The sequence below is a fragment of the Arvicola amphibius genome, chromosome 3, assembly GCF_903992535.2.
Source record: "Arvicola amphibius chromosome 3, mArvAmp1.2, whole genome shotgun sequence".
NCBI lineage: Eukaryota > Metazoa > Chordata > Mammalia > Rodentia > Cricetidae > Arvicola > Arvicola amphibius.
In genome coordinates, this window is record NC_052049.1 from 28,929,038 (window position 1) to 28,953,763 (window position 24,726).

The following is a 24,726-nucleotide window of genomic DNA, read 5'->3' on the forward strand; positions in this document are numbered from 1 at the left end:
TCCTAATAGTGCCACTTCTTTAGGGGGTCATTTTCTTTCAAACCAGCACAATTTCCATATCCCAATTATTTGTTACAGATGCCTGACTCATGTAAGAAACCACAATATTAATAGATCAGGTAGGTGTTTTTGTGGTACTGGAGACTGAACACAGGGCTTCATGTATGTGGAAATTTAGGAAAAAAAAAGAATGAAATCGAATTTAAATTCTCACAAATACCATAGGTTTGGCACAAATACTCTTTTCTGGAAAAGTCTGTCACGGATGGTAAGTAGTGTTAGAACACTGTTGAGATTGTGTGTGTGGCGTAGAGGTTAGCTCAGACACGTGTGAGGTCTTGTTGAAAGCCAGCTGTGTTATAATGATTCACTTTGCGAATGAGCTGGTACAGTGGAAGAGTTTCTACCTTCTGTCTTGTCCATACTCCGACAAATTCCAGCCTTTAGACTGAAGCTGGTCCTGACATGCTAGATGCACCCAGATATATCTACATCTAGGTTTAATTTCAACAAAAACCCTGTAAGCCTGAATGTGCCAGTGTGACACCCTCACAAGTCAGTTCTACTGCAAACAGGGACTAGAAAAGGGCAGACCGTGCCTCTCTAACACTGGCAGAGGGGAATGATTGCAGGGAATTTGAATTGGACTTCACTGGGAGAAGAAAGCATGCCACAGAAACAAGGGGACTATTGTGTGGTTTTGGAAAGAGCAGTGGACTGGAGATTCTGATCTCATGAGTCTCTGATCTGAATTGACTGACTGACAATGTCTCAAGTGCGATAAACTATTTGTACTTGGTGACCACTGGGTGTTTGCTTTATAAACAGAGACTGAGACTTGCCCTCAGAGTATTGGCATTAAACAGAACCAACTGTGTTCAAAGGGAATGGCTAGAATATGCTCAGTGACTCAGGGATGTCCTTAGAAGAAAAACATTGAACGTGTCATTGGAAAGAAATGTGAAGAGAGGAAAGATACCAGCTTGGAGAAGTATAAAGAAAAAGATGGGTGGAAGATAAACATATGAGCACATATGAACAAGTAATGTCATGTCTTGTATTAGAGAAGCAGTCTGCAGGTACAAACTCACAGATATGAAGAGACTGGGAAGGTGTTCATAGAAGCAAAATGATGTGACTTCTGATCATTCCAGACAAAATTAGCGTAAGACAGAACAAAGTGTGACTGTAAGTCAGCCATGTGCTGACGGATAAACACACTTTCCTGTGCCCGTCAGGACCACTAATCGAGCAGATTCCTCTTTCTTCTCCAGCACCCTTTAAAATGATACAAAGTGGTAGCAACACACTTTACTAAGACTATTGGAAATATATCAAACCTTTGATACATTACTCCGTAAAAAAGATATGGATAAGTTTAATGGAAAACATACAAGAAAAATTCCAAACCAACTGAAAAATCATAGATTGAAGGAAAAGACTACAAAATTAAGAATGTGCAAAAAGCAGGAAAAGATTCTGAGGATGTCTTAAAGGTAGCCCTAAGGCAAAAATCAAGGGACACCGGAATGGTGAAGCAGGCTAGCAGTGTACGGGGAAGGCATCAAGACTTGTCTACCTTACACACACACCCCATCTGGCTCCAGTTACAACAGCTGGCCATGGCCTCTGTCCCAGGAAAACTTTCCAAGGACAAGTCTATAACTCAGCCTGGATAAACAATAGTTTCTCCAGGGGACACGTACCAAGGACTATTGACACTTGGGCCCTACCACCAGACCAATTCGCTTCGAATCTGAAAAGTAAAAATTGCAAAGGAGCCCCAGTTTGTATATACAAATAATCTTCCATTTTGAAAAATGCTGTCCAGGGTGTACACCTCCTAAACAAAGATCTTTTGAGAAGATGAAGATCCGATGGGAAGGTAACATTAGAGAAAATTTTTATTTAAACTTTGACACCAGTACAGCGGTTATAACTGTTGGAAGATTCAAACAGTGATAGGTTTAATTAAACCAACTGGGGGAGTTAAGAAAGCAGAGGAGGCCTTGTGATTTACTAAAAAGTATGGCACTTAGTAAGAAATGATAAGTAAAGAAAATTTTCAGGAAGGTTAAAACACATCAGGAATTACTAAATATAAGTAGATTGAATTTTCTTTTAGAAATATAGGTTAAAATAATGGGTAAAAATAGAAACAACAAAAATTCATTTATAAGAGTTGTTTGTAAGTGCTACAGCATACACACAAGCAAGAAAGGAAAAAGTGAGCGGGAAAGATCTGCTTGATAAAAATTAGCAGGAAATTGTGGAAATATTGGTATCAGCGAGAAGAAAAAAAATGTAACCCCAAATCACAACATGTAAAGCTATCAGTATGCAATGTAGAAGTAAAGTACAATTGTAAAAGAAGATTAAAGCCTAAGAATAAAAGGCAATAAATTATCAGGGCCTGGTGGTGTGGTGGCACACACCTTTAACCTCTGCACTCAGGAGGCAGAGGTAGGAGGACCTCTGAGAGTTCGGGGCCAGCCTGGTCTGCATAGTGAGTTCCAGGACAGCCAGGGTTATGTTGAGAGACCCTGTGTCAAACAAACAAAAAACAAACAAACAAACAAACAAACACCACCCTCAATTTTAAAAAGGCAAAAATTGTAAAACAAACAAACAAGCAAAAATCCCCCAAACCATGAAAAACAAACAAAAAAAACCTCTAAGGGAGATTCTTGGGTGTTTTAGCTTAAGATAATTAATATATATTTTTAGAAGTAAAGAATTAAGGATCGATTTACACACACATATATTTTCTCTGTAAGTAAATCCTGGGGCAAAGAGAAAAATTAAAGCACATATTTCAGATAGCAATGTAGCCTGAACTGGCCACCTCCTGTGACTAGACTGGTGCCTTGCCCAGTTGTCACCAGAGAGGCTTCGTTCAGTAACTGGTGGAAACAGACGCAGACCCACAGCCAAACATTAGGTGGAGCTCGGGGAATCCTGCAGAAGAGGGGGAGAAAGAATTACCCGAACCAGAGGGGTGAAGGACATCACAAGAAAACTCACAGAATCAACTCACCTGGACTCAGGGGCTGACAGGGACAGAACCGACAACCAGGGAGCCTGCATGGGACTCTGAATATATGTTATAGTTGTGTAGCTTGGTCCTTTTGTGGAACTCCTATAAGTGGTAACAGTAGCTGACTCTTTTATTGGCTTTTGGGACCCTACTCATACTGGGTTGCCTTGCCCAGCCTAATACATGGGGAGGGGCTTAGTCTTACTGCAATTTGATATGCCATATTTTGTAGATACTCATGGGAGACCTGCTCTTTCCTAACTGGAAATGGAGGAGTGGGTTAGGAGGTGGGAACAGAAGGGGCCTGAGGGAAAGGACTGGGAGGAGAGGTTAGCAAAACTAGTTGTTAGCAAAACTCTTGAAATACCTGGATTAACAGTTAAAAGAAAGAAAATTGTCTTAATAGATGTCAAAAATGCCTATTAACTTACATTTTTGGGGGTTTGTAAATGTTTTTTTAAGAATTCACTAAGTAAAAATAGATTCTTCTGTACTTTGTGTTTTCCCGGACATTTATAGCATCTTGCTTACCCCCTACATCAATGAGGATTTTGTTTGTTTGATTATGAAAAACAAGTCTGCTTTTTCCTCCCACTCATCAGCCGTCAGGCTTGGGCAATGTTGATAGAGCTGTCCAGTCGCAGTTGCAAAAACAAAGAGATCAAACAGACTTTGTCACAAGTGCAAGTTATTTTTCTAAACATAAAGCTCAACCCATAGGGGAAATGATCCTTATGTGACCAAAGAAACACAACCTCCCAACGACAATTATTCCACTGCTGCTGTCAGTGAGATCAACAGAAGGATGGGGTAATTGGCCTAATCCCAACAATGCATAAGATGTGCTGCCAAATACACACTCGCATGTGACTGCCTAGGGCTTGGAATGAGGCTTGCATAATCAAGGAATGGAAACTTTAATTTATTTCCAGCTAGCTATAAGTAAGCTAAATAGTAAGTGAATTGAGGACAAATTGAATGTACGGGTCTACTTTTTCAACTGCACTACTTACATAACTCTTTATCAGACAATGAATCCTAATTTTATAAGTAGAGATAAAATATACTCACGGGCTATGTTGTGTTAATTCGGTACATCTACATAAATGTGTTATAATCTAATCAAAGGTAATAGCATTTCCGCTTTTACCAATATTAGTCATTTTTATGCATTAGAGAGCTTGTACTTTCATTTAAAATGCATCCTGTATTATTTTAACCTACAGTCATCCTATTATCATAAAAGAGAACCAGACAGAAATACTCCTCACTGTATTGTTGTGTTTCGAATTGGAAATGTTCACATCTCCTCCCTTGCACCCTTTCCAGTCTCTGTGTGAACATCACTCCACCACCATTTCATCCCGTAGCTCTGAATCATTACTTCCCACAAAGGAATGAAAACATGTGATATTTGTCTTTAAGTGTCTAGATAATTTCACCCAGTACAATGGTCTTCAGTTCCATTAACACTACTGAAAATGACAATTAGAGTAATTTCTCTACACTTATGAATACATAATATGTGATTAGGCTTCTACAGCACACATTTTCTTCATCTACTGAGGGGAATCTGGGTTGAAATAATATTTTATCTACTTTAAGAAGTACAGCAATAAATATGAGAGTATTTGGTGTTTTTTAATTGTTTATCTTGATTTGGGTTTGGCATGTTTTTACCTTGGGTGTTTACTCGAGAAGAAGTGCTGGGTCATATGACAGTTCTATCTCTAGTTGTTGAAGAGTCACACTTTGTTGAAGACATCAGCAAATCCCTTAAAGAAAACCAAGAAAAAGCAATCAAACATATTAAATAACTATTCAATACTTGAAAACTGAAATAGAGACAATAAAGAACACACAATCTGAGGGAATTACGGAAACAGAAATCATGAGAAAATGATCAGGAACCACAAATGCAAACATAAACAGCAGAATACAAGAGATGGAAGAGAGAATCTCAAGTGCTGAAGTTACAATAGAGGAAATAAACTCATAAGTCAAAGAAAACATTAAATCTAACAAAAGCTTAACCCAAAATATCCAGGAAATATGGGACACCATGAAAAACCAGACCTAAGAATAATAGGTAGAGAAGAAGGAAAAGAAGTTCAACTCAAAAGCACAGAAAATATATTTAACAAAATTATAGAAGAAAACTTTCCCAACATAAGTAAAGATATGCCTCTGAAGATGCAAGGAGTGTGCAGAACACCAAATAGACTGGATCAAAAATGTTCCCTTGCCACGTAGTAATCAAAACACAAACATACAGAATAAAGAAAAAATATTAAGAGCTGCAAAGGAAAAAGGCCAAGTAACGTATAAAGGCAGACCTATCAGAATTACACCCTACTTCTCATTGAAGACAATGAAAGCCAGAAGGTTGTGGTCAAGTGTTATGCAGACATTAAGAGCCCACGGATGCCAGCACATCCTTTACTATACCCAGCAAAACTTTCAATCACCATAAGAGGACAAACCAAGATATTTCATGACAAAACCAGATTTAATCAATAACTAGCCACAAACCCAGCCATACACAAAGTACTAGAAGGAAAACTCCAACCCAAGGAAGTTGGCTTCATCTCTGAGTTAAAGTCCAGCCAGGTCTACGAATCTAGTTCCAGGATAGCCAAGTTTAGGCCGTGAAGGAAATAATTAAAACAGAAAGCTGATGAAAATGTATTTGAATGAGGGGACCATGTTCCAGCCCCAGCAAACAACAGAACTTTAGAAAGGTTCAACCTGTCTAAAGCCTTGACAGTTTCTGGCTGTAGAGTCAGTGATATAAGAAAAGGGTTGTGGAATCTCCCTTCATGGCTAAGGAATGTTACTGAGGCTAGGTATGTGTTAGGGGTGTCCCTACATAGAGGCCTAGAAAGATCATTGCATGAAGCTGAAACTAAGATTGCCTTTGAGACTTCAAGATATTTAAGCTGCCAGAGTTGTGGAATACCAGCCAAGGAGAGCTGCTAACAGGGAGCAGAGTCATCCCAAGAGAGAAAGTTGTGTTGCAGTCAATATAGCTGAAAGGGGTTGAATATCTGAAAGCACTTGGACGTCAGATATAGAGATTCAGAGCTTTGAGTTTGCCCGGCTGATTTTTGATCTTGTTTAGGTTCAGTATTTCCTCACTATGCTCCCTTTCATCCCCCTTGGAACAGCTATGTATATTCTGAACCATTATATGTTGGGAGTACATGATCTCCTTTTTTATTTTGATTTTACAGGGAGTTACAGTTAAGAGATCACCACAAGTCTCAGAAAAGACTTTTGGACTCTTAAACTATGTTGAGACTGTTATAGACTATGGGGACTTTTGAAATTTGTCTGGATGCATTTTTGCATTATGATGTGGCTATGAGCCATATGATGGCCAGGGCATGGAAGCTAGTAGTTTGAAAAAGATTGATTCCCATAGGCACATATGTTTGAATGTTTAAGGTATGGCATTAGGATGTGTGGCATTGTTGGAACAGGTATGGCCTTGTTGGGATAGATTCCACCTTGATGGAGGAAGTGTGTTATTGGGGTGGATTTTGAGTTTTCAGAAGCTAGACCAGTGTTTCTCTTTCTGCTGCCTGCCAATTCAGATGTAGAATTCTTGGCTCCTTCTCCAGCACCATGTCAGCCTGTCAGCTGCCATGCTTCCTGCCATGATGATAATAAACTAAACTTCAGAACCTGTGAGTCAGCCCCGATTAAATGTTTTCCTTTATAAGAGTTGCAATATTCATAGTGTCACTTTGCAGCAATAGAAACCCTAACTAGGACAACATCTGATACTCTCTTCTGACCTCCTTGGGTACCGGACATACATGTGCACAGACATACATGCAGGAAAAATCCCCTATACACACAAAAATAAGCTAAAAAAAACCCCAAAATGAACAAACTAGTGACATCCTTGGTTGATTTTTCTTAACGTTAGCTACTAGCTATTTGATAGTCTTATTTGGACTCCCATGAATCTAACCAATATGTTCCAATTACAATAATTAGAAGTATTAGTAGTCTGTTATGAAAATGTTCCTTACATTTTTACTTATACACTTACTGCTAAAGAATGCCTACAAGTTGGTGTCCAGCTAACAAAGGTCAGTCCAGCGCATCTGTTCTTAATACATATGTGGATTTGTTGCCGTAGTTTCAGGTGTCAGGTTTTGTTTTGGTAGAACAAACCTCTTAGATTCTCTTGCTATACCACATGAGTTTTGGTATGTTCTTTTCATTTCCAGGTGCCTCAAGAATACCCACCTCTTTTTATTACTATTGCTCTATAGTAGAGTTTCAAGTCAGTGATGGTGATGCCCCTAGAAAAGCAAGGATTTTAAATAGACAACCTAATAATGAATCCAAAGGACATAGAAAAGCAATGATAATCTAAACTCCAAATCAACCGGAGACAGTGAAGATCGTGCAGAAATCAGTAAAACATAGTTTGATTGAAATACCAAAGATGAGTAAAACCAAGAGGTGGTTTTCTGATAAGTCATGAATGGCCTGATCTTCAGCAAGATTAACTCCTTAAACAGCAGACCCAAATAAGTAAAACTAGAGTAAAAAAAGAAGATATATCAATTGAAGTCGCAGAATTAAAACGAATAAAATAAATTGTTTTGAAGAAGACAGGTGGTAACATGTTAGAAATAAAGAAGAAATGGGGAAATTTCTGGGAACATATAGCCCTACCAAAATTGAACCAAGAATATATTTAGAAAAAAAGCTGGACTTAAATAATATCAAGTAGAGATATATAATTACTAATGCAGTCTCCCAACAAAGAAAATCCAAAGCCGTGTAAAATTGTAGCTGAATTTTAACAGAGCTTTTCCAAAGAACAGGTTTAACTGTTTTATTATCAAACAATTCCATCCTACAGGATTGAAATTGAAGGACTATATTTAAACTCTTTCTATGAAGCCAGCATTTCCATGATTCTAATCCTGACATAGGATGGACAAATAAAAAAAAACCTTTAGATCCACATCTTTGATGAATATAAATTCAAAAATTATCCATAAAATACTGAAAACAAAAATATCACAAAAGATCATACTTGGTAGTCAGGTTAGGTTTCTATGCAGTTCAATAAATGTCACATAACACATAAAGAGTGTGAAGGTTAAAAATCAAACAATTATTTCAGCAGACACATTGTAGGTATTTGATAAAACTTGACATCATGCTATGAGACTAGCTTCCTATCAAGCTGGCATAATGGATGTCAACACAATATAACTGTGCCCAGCAAGCCCACAGTTACTGTCTCACTCAATGCTAAAAATTTGAAAATATTTTCTCCAACAACCAGGAACAAGAAAAGACGTCAATTCTCAACAATCTCTTTCAGACAGCATGATTATGTATAAGAAAGAAAAAACCCATAAAATCAGAAACAAATCAAAAAAGCATAAAATAAGAAACCAAATTATTCTGTTTGTAGATGAATGTGCCTGTCTGTTTCTATCAAAATCTAAGAAGTATTCTAAGAGATCAATAGAAAAGGTAAATGAATGGAGTGACTAGCAGGGTACAAGGCCAATATAAAAAGCCATCTGCTTTTCTGTGTATTCATGGTGAATTTTCTGAGAAAGAAATCATGAAGCAATCTTATTTATAGCAGTCACAAAATAGATCAAGAAATAAACTTTAGAGGTGTTAGACTCAAACAAAGGAAAATTATAAAACATCAATGAAGAAAAACTGGAAAAAGCACTAAAAGGCAGATAGTCAGTTCATGTACATATTCTGAGAGAACTCTAGTAGTTACAATGCCCACAAACCCCAGTCATGCTACAGAGTCAATGAATCCACATCACAAAGCTACATTTTGCACAGAACTAGAAAAAGGAAGCACAGAATCTCCCAGTACCAGAAATGATCTTGAGCAGAGAGACCAAAACCAAAACAACATGGCATTGGCAGAAAACCAGACTCGTCAGCCAATGGACAGAACGGTAAACCCAGAAAGAGGCTCTATTATCTATATTTTGCCAACCATCTACAAAGGTTCTGAGCACCCACACTGGAGAAAGGACAATGTCTATAACAAACAGTGCTGGGAAAATTGGATTGCTGTATCCTTACAATTGTAATTTCATATTGTAGGTGATAATTTTAAGGATAGGTCCCCCAAAGCACAGGAAACAAAAGGAAAATTCTGGAAAAATAACACTACATTAAAAGGGTTCTAAAAAGCAAAAGAAACAATTAACAGAGAAAAAGAAGCAGCCTATAGCATGGGGAAGGTATTTTTTTCAGCTAGCCATTCATCTGACAGAGTGTTAATGCTCAGAATATACAAGGAACTTTAAAGGGGCTTTCCTCTTAGACAGTCTCACCACAAACTCCCTGGTCCTCTGTCTTTTACAATGTTTTTGTCCCCTCTTCTGCAATTATCCTTGAACCTTAGGTGATGGAACTGTAGTGTATCTAAATTAATTGGTTTGGAGGAAGTAAAGAGAAGGGGAAAATGATGTCATTATATGAAAATGTCAAATAAAACAATAATTAAAAATACAACACAAAAATCCCCAAATAATGCAATTAAAACGTGATAAATGATTGTAATGGCCACTGTACAAAAGAAAAATCAAATGACCAAACAATATATGAAAAACCTTGCTCAAGGTGTTTAGCCACCTGGGAGAATTTGAAACATTATGAGATGTCATATCACCCTAGTTAGAAAGCTATTAACACAGCATGACGAAATAAAACAAGTCTAGAAAGTACAAAACACCTTCTCAACGTAATGCTACGATAGTGTCAGTCAATGGGAGACAAATGAAAGGAAGGAAGTTAGAATAGTTGACTGTCTGCCAAACAAATCCAAGTCGGACCTGGATGGGATCAAATACAAGCCTGACATATACTACAGCTTTGTGGTGTTAAGTTACTGAGCCTCCCTGAGTTTCAGTTTCTCTCATTGTAAGTGAGATTGTTAGTAGTGGTAGCTACTTTAGAGGGCTGTGGTGAGGATCGGTTGACCTAGAATCAACTCAAACAGCTCCTGGCATACATGGTTATATGTGGGTAATTGGATTGTCTTGACACTAAAATATAATTCCACAAGCAATTATTTTATGAAAAAGGACTTGAAATGTAATTTGGTTTTATAGTTAGACCATTTTCTGCCTGAAATATGGCAATGTTCACTTCTTGTGGAGGCAAAGACGTGTAAATAAACATTTTCGTGGGCTTAGAAGTGTTTTTATTAGGAAAGAAAGATGGTCATGTCGTTGGATGACCTCTTAAGCAAGGAAACCAATGAACATTATATGGAGTTTACTTTAAAACCATCTGGAAAGAATCTTTCAAAAGAATCGCCTACCTCATTTTCCTTCAAGTTTGTAAACTATATCTTAGTCTTCCTAAGCAAGCAGCAATGTTTCCCGAGGGGAACTGTCACAGCTCTCTTCTCCATGAGCCAAAGTTAACTCACCATGACGTACAGATTTATGAAGACTCTCTTTGTCCCGTGACCTGAAACTAAAGTTTAACCTAAAGGAAGAAGAAGCAAGCTCTTTCTGGATAAACGTGCACTGGAGGCTGGAATGAAGGCACATGCCTCCATTAGAAGTTCATTGCCCAATGTGCTTACAGTCCACTGAGATGGGATGATTACTCAAAAACGTAAACATGTTAACAGATGAAGTGTTAAAAGCAATAGTGTAGTATTGGTAGCTTTGCTTTGAGCAGGCATTGCATGCTATGGGATAGCTGAAAGTGGCCTGAAGGAGATGGCATTGCTTTCTTTTTGGAAAATAGCATTGTGGGAAATGGTATTGATGGCCCCAAGAAATAATGCACATAGACTGGACAGACATACTAAACACTGGGAGCAGAGAGAGTATTGAATTCCTCTCCCAGAGGGATTAGATTTTATTAGGAAAGACAGAAAATATGTAATAGGACAACTAGGTACATAAAGAGAATTGTGAAGTGATTAAGGGGTGATCAAGAACAAGATGGTGATTGGCGTGATCGGTCTCAGGACTTATTTTCGAAGGAACAATCATAAACAGGACTGCTAGTGCATGTTTTATGTTGGACCCAGTCTTGTAAAGATGACTTTGATTTAGTGTTTAACATTTGTCATAAATTCTTCTAAAACATATCAATTTACAACCTCAGCAGAGAAACCGTATTTTCAAGTTGTGATTTAAAAGGCTTGAAGAAAACGGTAAATTTAAAACCCTCTGCTAATTTCCATGCTTTACAGGCTTCTGGGGTACTGAATATTGATTCTCACTGGAAAAATCGTCATGGCAGATGCAAGACAAAGGAAGCAGGGTGAAACTGGAGCTGAATCTCAACCAAGTCTCCATCGTTGGCCCATTTCTCATGATTAATTTCTTGGCCGGTAAACTAAGTATGAGACTAAATTTCATTAATGGAATGCTCTTAATTATTTTCTGATAAAGTAGAATATGAACCCTTTCAATTACAGTATTTGTCTTCCTGTGTTATCGCTGTGGTGAGTCTCCATGTCTTACGCATTGCGGTTCTCCTCTTTGACTCAAGGTGCATTTATCACACTGCAAGCAACACAGCAGCAGTGTATACATCAAACCCAGGCAATGAAACAGAGTAAATCAACCATTAAGTAAGAAAAAAAACCTCGATGAAGACATTTTCCAACCTATAGTGAGAATTTGAATGGCAGTCTTGGTATAAACTTTCTTTCTTCAAGCTATTGCCATATTTTAATGTTAACATTTTATTCATTATTTTTTCTGGTCAGTATTGAATCAGGAGAGCTGGGTGCTAACCAAGGAGCTATAATTTCATGTAATTAGTTACAAAATTTCCTGTCAGAGGTTGAGGTTAGCTGCAGCAAGTCAGCGTTAGATCCTGCTCACACACATCACTTGAGAGACGTTGTATCAACAATGTTTTTGTTACCAACTCACCAAGGAATCAATGTCCCCACAAACTAAAACAACACAGAGAATGGTTGAGAGTGGTCAAGAAACATTTTGAAAGCCTTATAATAATGGTGTTATGTTTTTTGTAGTAGATATATCTGAAAACTTACATGAAAACCAAGCAACATTAATCAAGCTGTATTTCAAGTATATATATATATATATATATATATATATATATATATATATATACAACAATGTTCAAACACAAATACTAACAAATCCTCTGTAAAGCAAACAATCTCTCGATATTCTGAATTTGTGTGAATCTTGATTTGACTGAAAGTGAAGTATATCTTTAGCGAACAGTCAATAATTCCTAGAAATAACCCATGACTCAGAATAACTGAATTTAAGTGTTTGAATTGTCAATTGAAAGTAGAAAGCAATTAAATAAACCACTTAAGATATTGTTCAAAGGAGCATGTTATATTTAAGAATGTTTACATATATGCATTTAATAACAATGAAAATAAGAGGACATACATTTAAAGTAGAGTTTGGAGGGGCATACGCAAGGGCTTAGAAGAGGAAAGGGAAGGGAGAAATGTAATTCAATTATAATCTCAACATCTTATATAAAAAAGATGTAAACGTGATTGGGGGGTTGTGAGTCTACTCAGAAAACGGTGAGAATGGGGTGAGGTTACAAGTGGAATACTTTTATTTATTTATTTTTTTTACATTGCTCTAAACGTCCTCGTGGGTTTCATGAGACGCTAGGACAAGTCTCTGTGTGAACGTCTGCGTTTAGGAGGCATTGAAGATTTCGCTGTAAGTTTCCCTGCGTCAGCAGTGGGAAGATAGTAGAGGACATACACACCAAGAACTTATATGAGATTAATTTGAAAAACAATTGAACTTTTCTGCTACATCAGATTCTTTTCTGTGTGCCACAGCAAAAAAAAAAAAAAAAAAAAACGGCCAAGAATCTGATGAATAGCAATGTCCCAGTAGAATTTTAAAATATGCCTTGTATTTGGTAAATGTATATTTCTTGAATGAATAACCATGCAAAGTACCATTTACTTTTAATTTTTTTTATCTTTTAAAATGTATTTGATTTTAATGTGCCTGCATATATGTCTGTGTGCCACATGTGTTTGTGGTGCCTGCAGAGACTAGAAAAGGGCATAGGATCCCCTGGGACTGGAGTTACAGATGGTTGTGAGCCACCAAATGGTGCTGCGAACCAAATGTGGGTCCTCTGGAGGAGCAGCTAGTGCTTTTAAATTCTGAGCTATCTCTCTAGGCCCTAATAAGCAATACTTAAATAATCTCCAAAGCTCACATACAACTGCAATAAAATATATTTTATCAAAATACCTTAGTATTCTAAAAATTTAATTTATAGTATTAAATATATTTAATAATAATATTATTAATATATACTATTAAATAATAATAATATTAAATAATATATACTATTAAAAATAGTATTTAATTTGTCACATGCAAAACCTCTCCTTTGATTAATTATGTTTATAATATTCTCAATCTTGTTGAGGTCAAACAAAAATTATCCCAGGAAAAAAATTCTACTTAAGCTACACAAGTGTTTTAGTTTGGCAAACTGAAGTAAAAATACTTTCACATTTGAACTCCTAGGAATTATTTATAGCCGTATTTGGAAGGGTGACATAAATTTCCAATTATTATTTTTTTATGGTGCTGAGATAGAACACAGGTCCTTAGGGATACTAGAGAAACACTCTAGCACTGAGCCACACCCTGGGGCTAACATAAAACTCTCAAAAGATATTATTTAAGCCCTTAGAAAAGAATTAAGAAATATGCAAACATATAAAGAATATGTGGATTACAAGACTTAATATTATTAAATATACATATTATGCAAATTGCTTTAAGATTTAGAGTAATCTCTATCAACACCCTGATGATGTAATTTTTTCCATAGAAATAGGAAGAATACTATATTTCTTGTTTATTCACAAAAGACCCAGAGCAACCCAAAAAAAATCTTAAAAGAAGATCAAAGTAAAGGTAGCACACTTTCTGACATTAATAGATATCACAGTGCTACAGTAATTGAAAGGGCATGGTGTCAGCATAAAGACAGACATGTGGACCAATGGAACAGCATAGAGATCCCAGGAATAAACCCATGCATTGAAAGGATGTCAAGAAAGCATAAATCAAAACAGTCTTTTCTACAAGAGATGTTAGGAAAACTCAATGTCCACATGTAAAATAATGAAAATAGAAATTTATCTTATACCATATAAGAAAACATCTCAAAAGGCATAAAGACTTAAACATTGTGTTTCCAAGATATGAAACCCCCAGAAGGAAACATTGTAAGAAAGCTTTCTGATACTCATTTTGGCAATAATTTTAGACAGGACATCAAAACTGTAGGCAAAAATGTAAAAAAAAAATAGACAAATGGGATTATGTATAACCAGAAGATTCTGTAGATCAAATTCACTGTACCTCTCTGTACTGTACTTTCTGCTACCCACTTCAGGAAGAAGCATCTCCAAGGGTGACCGTAGTTCTAGTCTATATGGGTATAAACATCAACATGTAGGAGCTTTGATGAATCTGTTCAACAGCAGCAACAACAATGAAAACATAAACAACCAAAAAGAGAAAAATTAAAAAAAAAACCCACCACACTTCCAAAACAATATTGGGTTCTCCAACATGACTTTTAACTTCTCCAGGCATGAGTTTTAGGTCAGGTCTATAGTTCCCAGCTCACTTCTGCATAATTTCCCTCAGTCCTGCATACAACGTATGTGCTATCCTCATTGATGGGGGATTTGCTGTTCAGTCCTGTGGGCATTCACGAGCAAGGGTGTAGTCTGTATTGTTTTGGGGGACTTGTGGACCAGTAACACACGGGAAAGCATCTCATGTCTAGGACTTTTGTTTAACAACTCTAGACTTCTGGGAGTAGCATTATCCTCCATTCAGTTCTCTTTAAAAATTTTATTTTAAATTAACTTTCAAAACACTAAGTTTCCATGTAGCTTTTTAAAAAATCTTCTAAGTTCTGATTAACCCTTTCTTTTCTTCTGCTTCGTCTCTCCATAACCTTTGCCATCCTCCGGTGTCTCTTTTACTTGTGCTCTATTCCCATCCCCAACTTCAAAGCCTCTTCCCCAACCAACTTCCCATGACCCCTTTCTAACTTCTCAGTCCCCACAGACATTCCAAGTCAAACACACAAATCTAGAAATTTGAAGCTAAGATTCGCAGAGGAGAGAGCATACAGTGTTTGTCTGTCTGGGTCTGGGTCACCTTACTCAGCATAATACTTTCCAGAGCCATTCACTTTCCTGCCAATCTCATGATTTCAATGTTCTCTGCAACTGAAAAGAATTCCATTGTGTACATCTGTCACATTTTCAGTATCCATTCATTAGCTGACGGACATCGGTTGACCCACTTCCTAGCTGTGTCAACACAGCAGCCACAAACACGGATGTGCCAGCATCTCAGAAATGGGGTAGTCTTCTTTGAGTATGCGGCAAGGAATGTTAGAGCCAGGTAATGTGGTGACTCTTGTTTTATCTTAAATATGGTTCTATTTTTTTTTCCTCCATGCTGATTTCTACAGTGGTTTTACTAATTTACATTCCCACCCACAGTGGATCAGTGTTTTTCATTCCTTGTATTCTCACCAGCATTTGTTGACATTTCATTTTGCAATATAATTTTGTTCTGACTGGGGTGATGCAGAGTCTCAGAGAGATATTAATTTGCATTTTCTCAAGGGCTAAGAATGTTGACCACATTAAAACATATTTATAATCCATTTGTACTTCTGTTCAGAACTCCTGGGCCACGCTTTCACTTGGATGTTTTCTTGGTGTTTAATTTCTCGAGTTCTTTGGTGGGGTCTACATATTAAATTTATGTCAAGTGTGTAGCTGGAAAGGATTTCTCTCCCATTCTGTAGGCCTCTTCTATGAGGTCCCACTGTTGGCTACTGGTTTTCTCTTTGAGGGATCCAAGTCGAGATGTTCATGGAGTCTACATTTGGGCCTGTACCTTGGTGCATTTCCTCTACTTTTCCATCTAGCACTTTCATGGTTTCTCTTCTCCCGAGGTTCACGCCCTTTTGGAGTTTGTGTTCAAGCAGGGTGATAATGGGAGTGTAGTTCCAGCCTCCTTATTCATGCACACTCCCGGTCTTCTTTGCACCAGTGGTTGTAGATGCCATTTTTTCTTCAATGGGTAGCTTTTGGCAACTACAGACACTACATTTTGTCAGTCTTGGAAAAGGCTGTATTTCAAAAGGAAAAGTATGGTATCCATAGATGCATTTTTTGCACCATATTGTAGAAAAAATATTAAAGTACAAAACTGGTAGGCTGGGGATTGTTGATAATTAATAAGAGTGTTGGTGGTGATGTGTATCTCACATTTTGGAAAGCCCATAAAATATTACCAAAATTAGTCAAATGCAATGTAAAAAAAAAGATAAAAGTGATTCTCAAGCCCCACCGTATCGCTCACAGCCTGTGGCAGGTGGGAGACCTGGTCCTGAGGTCCTGAGTGTAGGATTGCTGGCTGTACCCCTCACTGGCTACAGCATTCAGGACGGGTCCTGCACCTCGCTGGGCAGCACAGGAGAACAGATCCTGTTGGCAGAGAGACCTGGTCCTGAGGTTAGGAGATACTTCCCCCCATCTGTCAGGCGGTGGCATGGGCAAGGAAAAGATGTCCTCTCCACAACCCCTTGACACTGGCAGCAGATGGAAAAGCTGACTTGAGAGCATGGGAAGAACTGGTCCTGCATCTCCCCAGCTTCAGCACTTCAGAGAATAGCTCTTGTACTTCTGTACTTCACCTAGGCAGCACAGTAGAGCTGGCCTGGTGGGAGAGCTGGGCATAAGGCTGCCTGCAAGGGTGTGAGAAGAGAAGAACTGGTCCTACCCCTCGCTGCTTGCTGCATAGGGTGAGCTATGTAAGGTAGCAAGGTAGAAAACAGATACGGAGGGACAGGGATGTGAATGGGATGGGGGTATGAAATCCACAAAGAATCAATAAATAGTGATTCCTACACAGTCTCTGGGAACAAACCCTCTTAGCTTACTTCCTATAACAGGTACACTGTGCAGGTATAAAAAGAAGTGAATGAACAAATACTGGCCAACAATAAACTGGGCATATTTGGGCATATGAGCTCTAATTTGAAGTGACAAAAAGAATAATAGCTTGATATAAATTTAGCTTTTACATTAAAAAACAAAACATGAATGTCTGTTGTTATCATTGTGAGAAGGAACACCAAGTTTAATTCAAGCATATACAAACTTGCTTCACTTAAACTTTGAAAGATAGTAAAATTTGCTATTAATACTTCTATAAAGTTGTATTGGTTTCAATAATGATACATAGATTACAAAATAGATGACTATCCCTGTGCTTTAATTTTGGTAAAATTTCTGAAATGAAAGGCCTCCAGAGGAAAATTTATAATATCTGACTGTCATTTTTAAAGATTTATCCCATACTGGATTGGAAAATGCATCACAGGAAAATGAGAATCGCTTTTGGATTCACTGGTAAGTGAACAGTGTTTTCCCCTTTTTGTTATATATACATAACCTCATGCCTAAAAACTATTAACTACTGTAACTATGTTGCAACTAATTAAAAAATAGCAAGTCTGGTCTATATTAGGATATAGAGTCCTGTGGGCGTGTGGACAATAGCGGTATAACTGGATCATGTGACAGATATACATCTTTGAGAAATCATGACACTGATGCCCACAATGGCATCCTAAGTTTGCACTCTGATGAGCAGTGAATAAGTGTTCCCTTTATACCATATTCTGCCACTGTCTGTTGTGATTTGGTTGTTGTTGTTGTTGCTTTATTTTATCTTAGCTATTCTGAATAAGAGACAATGAAATCTTGAGCTAGTTTTAATTTCTTTTCCCTTATAGCTAAGGATTTTAGATGTTAAGAAAGTTTCCCAGTCATTTGGATTTTGCCTTTTGAGAACTCTGTTTAGTTTTATGCCCTATTTTTTCCTTGGGTTGTTTGTTTTCTTGATGTTCAGTTCTTTGTGTATTCTATATATCAGCCCTCTGTCAGATATATAACTGGTGAAATGTTCCCTCTGTTCTGTACGTTGCCTCCTGATTTCAGTGATGGTGTTGTTTGCTGTATAACTTCATGAGGTCCCATTTATTAATTACTAGTCTTAATGCCCGTGCTCTCAAAGTTCTGGTCAGAGAGTCACTTCCTGTTCCAATGAGTTGCAAACATATCTCCTACTTTCTTCTTTAATAGATTCAGAATATCTGTTATGTTGAGGTTCTTGGTCCATTTAGAGTTGAGTTTTGTTCAGCTTGAGAAGTAAGGATTCAGCTTCAGCCTTCTACATGTAGCTATTCAATTTGACTAGAACAGAGGTTAAAGATGCATTTTTCCTCTAGTGTTTATTTCTGACTTTTTTTTGATCAAAAATTGAATGGCTTTAGGGTTTGGACTTCTATGTTGGTCCTACACTATATTCCTTTGATCAACGTGTCTGTTTCTTGCCAGCACCATGCTGTTTTCATTACTTAGCTCTGCAATCTAACTTGAAATCTGGGAATATGAAGGCTGGATGGAGGAGGGAATATGGAAAGAGACAAATAATACCAAAGAACATTCAGGAAAGATTATTTGGAAAGATGCTACCATAAAAGCTCCCGGTGTTGTTTTATTTATTTATTTTTAATTTTTTTCTTTTGTCAACTTGGCATAAACTAGAGTCATTTGAAAAGAGGAAACATCAACTGAGAAAAAGCCTCCATAAAGTTAGCCTATAGGCACATCTGTGGGAAATTTTCTTGATTAATGATTGACGTGGGAAGGAGCAGCAGACTGTGGGCAGTTCCATCCTTGGACAGGTGACCCTCAGTTGTATAAAAGAGCTGGTTGAGCAAGCCGTGGGTAACCAGCCAATAATCAGTATTCCTTTATGGCCTCTACATCAGCTCCTGCCTCCAGGTTCCTGCTATGCTTGAATTCCTAATATAGTTTCTTTTAGTGATGGGCTGTGATTAGAACATGTAAGCAAAAAAAAAAAAATCCTTTTTTCTTCAAGTTGATTTTAGTCATAATGCTTTAACATAGCGATAAACAGTATAAATGGCATTTTTCTCCTAATAGGTGGCAATGCCTGTACTAGACACCACAGGCTAATAAATAAAAGCCCAGAACCAGGAACATGTTACTTCCTCTAGAGTCAGCGAGGTTCTTCAGATCCATCATTAATGCTATTTGTTATTCTTAAGGACTTAATGGTAAGACCATATTTCCGAGGTCACCATGTACTTAAATCAGAGAAACAGAAATATCAGGCTGGTCTTGACTTGAAAACCTCATCTCTATTTGCTAGCTTTCACAGTTTTGAAAGTTCCTGTTTAGCCAGCTGTGAACTCTGAGAGCTTGGGGCAGCAAGACAAGCCAGTTAGTCCAATACTTGGCACAAATATCAAGGAAATCATCAACTAACTTCAGATTGGCCTACGCCACAAGATGAAAACCATATCTGACAATATTGGGGCCAACAACCTCTGAGTAAATGGGTCATAGACCCTAATGGAGAACCTCTTACTATTATTTTGCTAAGAGGTCACAGAATTAAACTAATGTCTAACAACTCCCCATTATATCCATAAATTAGTGTATAAGTCAAACATTATCAGAAAGTTTTTATTGCCAGTAGACAATGATTAACACATATACCCACAACTAATCTGACCATAGTGCAGAGAATAAAAAATACACACAAAGGAAAACAACTCATATATATATAAAATAAAACAACAATGCAATTTTTTGAAAGAGTGTATCTCCTGGTAATTCACCATATCCATTGGAAGGCTATACTTGTGAAAATATATTGGCAGCACAGATTAGACATGAATGATGGGTTTTTAAAGAATGAGGAGACAAGGCTGTTTATGTAAGGAAGGAGGGTGGATCTTGAAGGAGTTGGACAAGGGGGATGAATATGATAAAAGTTGTTTAAAATTCTCAGCTAATGAAATAAAATACTCCTATGTTAAATATAAAAATATTTTATATATCAGAAAACACTCTTGAAATAAAATTCTGGCATTGGAGCACATACCTGGAACCTTAATCCCAGAAGCCAGAAGTGAGAAATAATCTAGGCTTCACAATAAAGTCTAGTTTCAGGATAGCTTGCACTACAGAGCAAAACCCATTTCACCAAAAAAAAAAAAAATGAAAAAAAGGTTAACTAAAGAAAACAAAAGGATGCCCTACAGAATCAAAGAAGAGACTCTAAATCATATAACTGATAAGGGCCTAATATTGTGAACATATAAAAACTCTTAAAACTCAATAAAAATATAAAAATCCCAGCAAAAAAATAAGTAATGTTCTTGAATACACATTTCTCCTAAGGAGCTAAACAAAAACCAAAGCTCTGTGCAGATAGTACTTCACACTTACTTGGATGACTGTAACAATCATATGTTGATGAAGATATGATGAGACTGACATTATTTTACACAGACATTAGAAATATAAACTGGTTCAGGCTGTTTTAGAAAAGTTCCAAAAATATAGTTACCATATTACCCAGTTGGCACACTGTACAACTGAGGGAATAGAAAAAGTCCTTGAAAATCCAAGGCTAATTATTTATATCAACATTTTTAACAAAAGATAAAAGAAAATATAGCCAATATGGCTATCAATTTTGAGTATACAAATAGAATATAACAGATCACTTACAATGGAATATTATTGGGCTACATTATTATGAACCCATCATGGTATAGCATAGATAAATCTTTCTGTTGTTATTGTTTGTTTTTTGAGACAGGGTTTCTCTGTGTAGCCCTGGTTGTCCTGGAACTTGCTCTGTAGACCTAGGTTGGCCTCAAACTCAAAGATCTTCTTACTTACGTCTCCCAAATGCTGGTGTTAAAGGTGTGTGCCACTACCACCCAGCAGCATAGATGAATATTGAAAACATTATATTTAATCCAAGAAACTGTCACAAAATTAAATGTCATGTCATTTAAGTTAGATAAATTATCCAGAATAGGCAAATATATAGAAGTCTAGAGCAAGAGAAAGATTAGTGATTATTGATGGAAGGGGCAAGGGGCAAGTGGACTGTGGAGTTTATTTTGGTGGGAGAAAAATATTCTAATTTTCTCTTGTCCTGATAAAAACAGAGGTGATGTGAGAGTTACAAATTGTTTTATTTGGGGGATACACAAGGAAATAAGATTCAAAGGGAAATGCAGACTCACAGAATACTGAAGAGAGTGGAAGCCACAGTGTCCTGCCACTCTTCCGTGAGGAGATGTGAAGCACTGCACAGCTTGCTTCGGCTCCTATATCCCAAGAGAGTGAGAGAGACCCTTTCTCCCCCTTATAAGAGATCGCATCCACACACAGAAGCCACGCCCTAAGGCTGGTACCCAAAAAACTATTGGCGGAAAAGAATTCCCACAGCATCCTGATATTTGGGCAATACTTGGGATTTTCTATACATGAAACTTTATGTTTTAAATAGATAATTAGGGCATATGGATATTTCAATAACATAGAATTAAGACAGCATCCAAATATTTTTATATTAGAATTTGTCTTAAGACCTTCAGTTCTTTGTGAACTTTGTTACACTTTTGACTTATGCTTTAAAGAATATGATGCCCTAGCTTTATTCAAACATTATTCTGAAATGCCCTCTCTAACACAAGTCATTTACTTGTGTTTAAATGTTGATATTTCCATTCTCCCAGTAGGTAGAAATAATCACAAGATTTGAATATATAAACATCATAACTTTAATAATAATGATGGTGATTATTGTATTTATTGTTAAATGGGTTAAATGACATCATTGAAGCCTAGCCATATTATGACTTGTTGCTCATGTAGGTTTACCAGACAGTGGCAAAGTCTTTCTAGTTACCCTCTGTCAGGGGCTCTTTTTACTGGGCTCAACGTTCTGGTTGCCTAGTGAACCAAGTGTAATGAACACCTCATTTCTTACCCTGTTCACATTGGGATCCCCTTGATTTGACAACATTTGTGACCAGCATTTCTTTTTATGGCTGAAAGTTTAAAACAAATTTGACCCTGGAAACAGCTATTAGAGTTAAGTGGTTCCTCTGTTCAACAAACAAGATGTACCAAACATTCAATGTCCCAAACCAGGGTGATATTGACCAGCCATTTTTTCCATTCCTAGTAAGTTAACTACCAATGTTCTTGTTTAAGGCCTAGGACAGACAATAATGATCGCAAACTTATGATTTACCCTGGCCCCGACATAATTTTGCACAAATAAATTTTAGCTTTCCTAGTTATTAGCAAGAAACTCCCCTACCTACTTTATTCCTCTTAATGATGAAGCCAGAGTCCAAATACACAGAAAATTTTCATTAAAAATCAAGGGTGCAGTTTGCCGTGAAAATTAATGAATGATTTAGATGTTACTATCTTTCTGTGGGAAATGGATAAAACATGAAAAACAAACAGAAATGACCAGGAGCCAGTAATTCTCTTTTAGTATGAGAAGTCATGCCCATATAATCTAAATTGATGTACAAGCACAGAAAAGAAAAACAAATTACTCAGGAAATAAAGTGCTTATACTGAAGGAATAGATGAAAACTTAAATGAGATATACGATCATATTTTTAAAATATATCTTAGAAATCCTATATAAAATGTACTGTGCTTATTTTGTTCTTATAGTTTCTCAGTCATAGAGGTCTTCTGTAAGGGTTTGTGCAAACCAGACTGATAACACAAAGGTGGCCAAAGGTTCACTCAACTATGAAGAACTTGCAATCCTCTTTGGCTTTTCTCTTTCCTTCTCACCCTTGCTTCCTGGTGGAAATATGTGCGTGCTCTCAGGAAGATCTGACTTGGAAACCACATCGAATGCTCTCTTAAGACCCAGAGCAGGTATCATTAAGCTAGACGTGTCTTCAGTCTGACAGCATCTTGAATTAATTAATTCCCCAATTAATTATGTATTAATTCTGTTCTTTACTCTCCAAAGCCCTAATTTGTGACTGATTTCTTTGAGAAAGTTTTCTCTTTGCTATCGTAGGAGCATGATGGTTTTCTCTCCCAAATTATCCACTTGAGGGGAGATGCTGGGTGCTGGCCTTCTGGGAAGGGACAGATAGATTCTTCCCAGAAGAGTTACCCTGGCTGCTGGTTTTTTCCTATAACTACCCTATTTCAGTCTTTGTCCTGATTCTACCTGGAAACTCGGAATTTCATAAAGAGGTGTGGCAACCAGCGCTTCACTTTAATTTGACTGGAGAGCTATGTGAAGTTTTATTTTTTCTTTCACATGTTAGAATTTACTATTGAAATAGTCAGTCCTGGCTGACACAATAGTCACAAGAGCACCCAGCCTGGTAATTGTGCTCAAGGGTAGACTTTCTTTGTAGACCAAGTTTCTAGCTTCTCCACTATATGTTTCAGAACAATTTGAATCAATGTCTACTTTGACCGACAGTCTGATTCTTTAGACATAGACTCATTTGAAGTGGCAAATATGTGTGTAAATTCATAGATACATATTCCACTTCAATTGTTTTTGTTGCGTTGGCCCTGTTCAATTTCTCTCTATTATTACCTCTCCTTTGCTGTGCTAAAATGGCTGCCCAGAACAACTTAGGAAACAGAGGATTTCTTCTGGTTCTTTGTGTTGGGGAAGGCATGTCACCAACCAGGGGGACTGTGAGTGCAGAAGCAGGAAGCTGGCTAATTATGTTTTTTATCTACACACAGAGAGGCACGAGAGAGGACAGGAAGTGGGGAGGGCATGAGCCCTCAAAGCCCACCCCCAGTGACACAATTCCTCCAGTAAGTTTCTACCTCATAAAGGTTTTATTACCTCCCCCACACAGTGATCCTAAATGAGCACTAAGTGTTCAAATACACAGATTTGTGTGGATATTTCTCATCCAAATTACCACAGACTCTAAACCTGGAATCTTTATTTTCTTATTTATGGGTCACTTCTGGATTTTTAGAGGCTCTAGCATACTAAAAAAAATCACACCTTGCAGACTTTTATGTTTATTTATTTTTACATTTATTTCCCCTAAGACAAGAACTTTCTCAATTAAAGATTTCAGAGAAGCCCCAGAATAAAAGTGTGGCTATAACAGTTGTATTTCCAGTTGTATTAAATAGAAACAAATATAACACAATGGATTAATTATGTATGCTTGTCTATAAAATATTAAAGAATAACAGCAGCTTATACTTGCTAACTACTATGTGGTTCTCCATTGCCATATCCAACTTTTTCTATAATCCTATGAACTGGACATCATCATTTTAATTTGACAAATGAGAAAACTTAAGAATCAGTTGAATAACTTTCTACAGTTACCCAGAGGAACAGAACTCTAATTTGTAACCTGGCTGATCACAAGCCTGTGATTTTAACACTCTATTATTTTAAAAATGAACAAGAGTGATTTCATTTTATTCACATATGAATTCCCAATCAACGTCTAGTGTGATGAATGAAATACTTCCAGATAAAATTTAAATACCTGTAATTCCCGCCGATGGAAATTCTTTTCAAAAGTCACCGAACAATAATTTCTCATTCTAATCACATTGCTTTTAAATATGCTCCTGACTTTGGTCCGTGGGTCTTGTGTGCTAATGGACTTACTTGTTGCAATGAAGTTCATTGCTTCCTGGAATTGGATACTAGGTCATTCAGATGTCAGCACAGATCCCTGAGCTA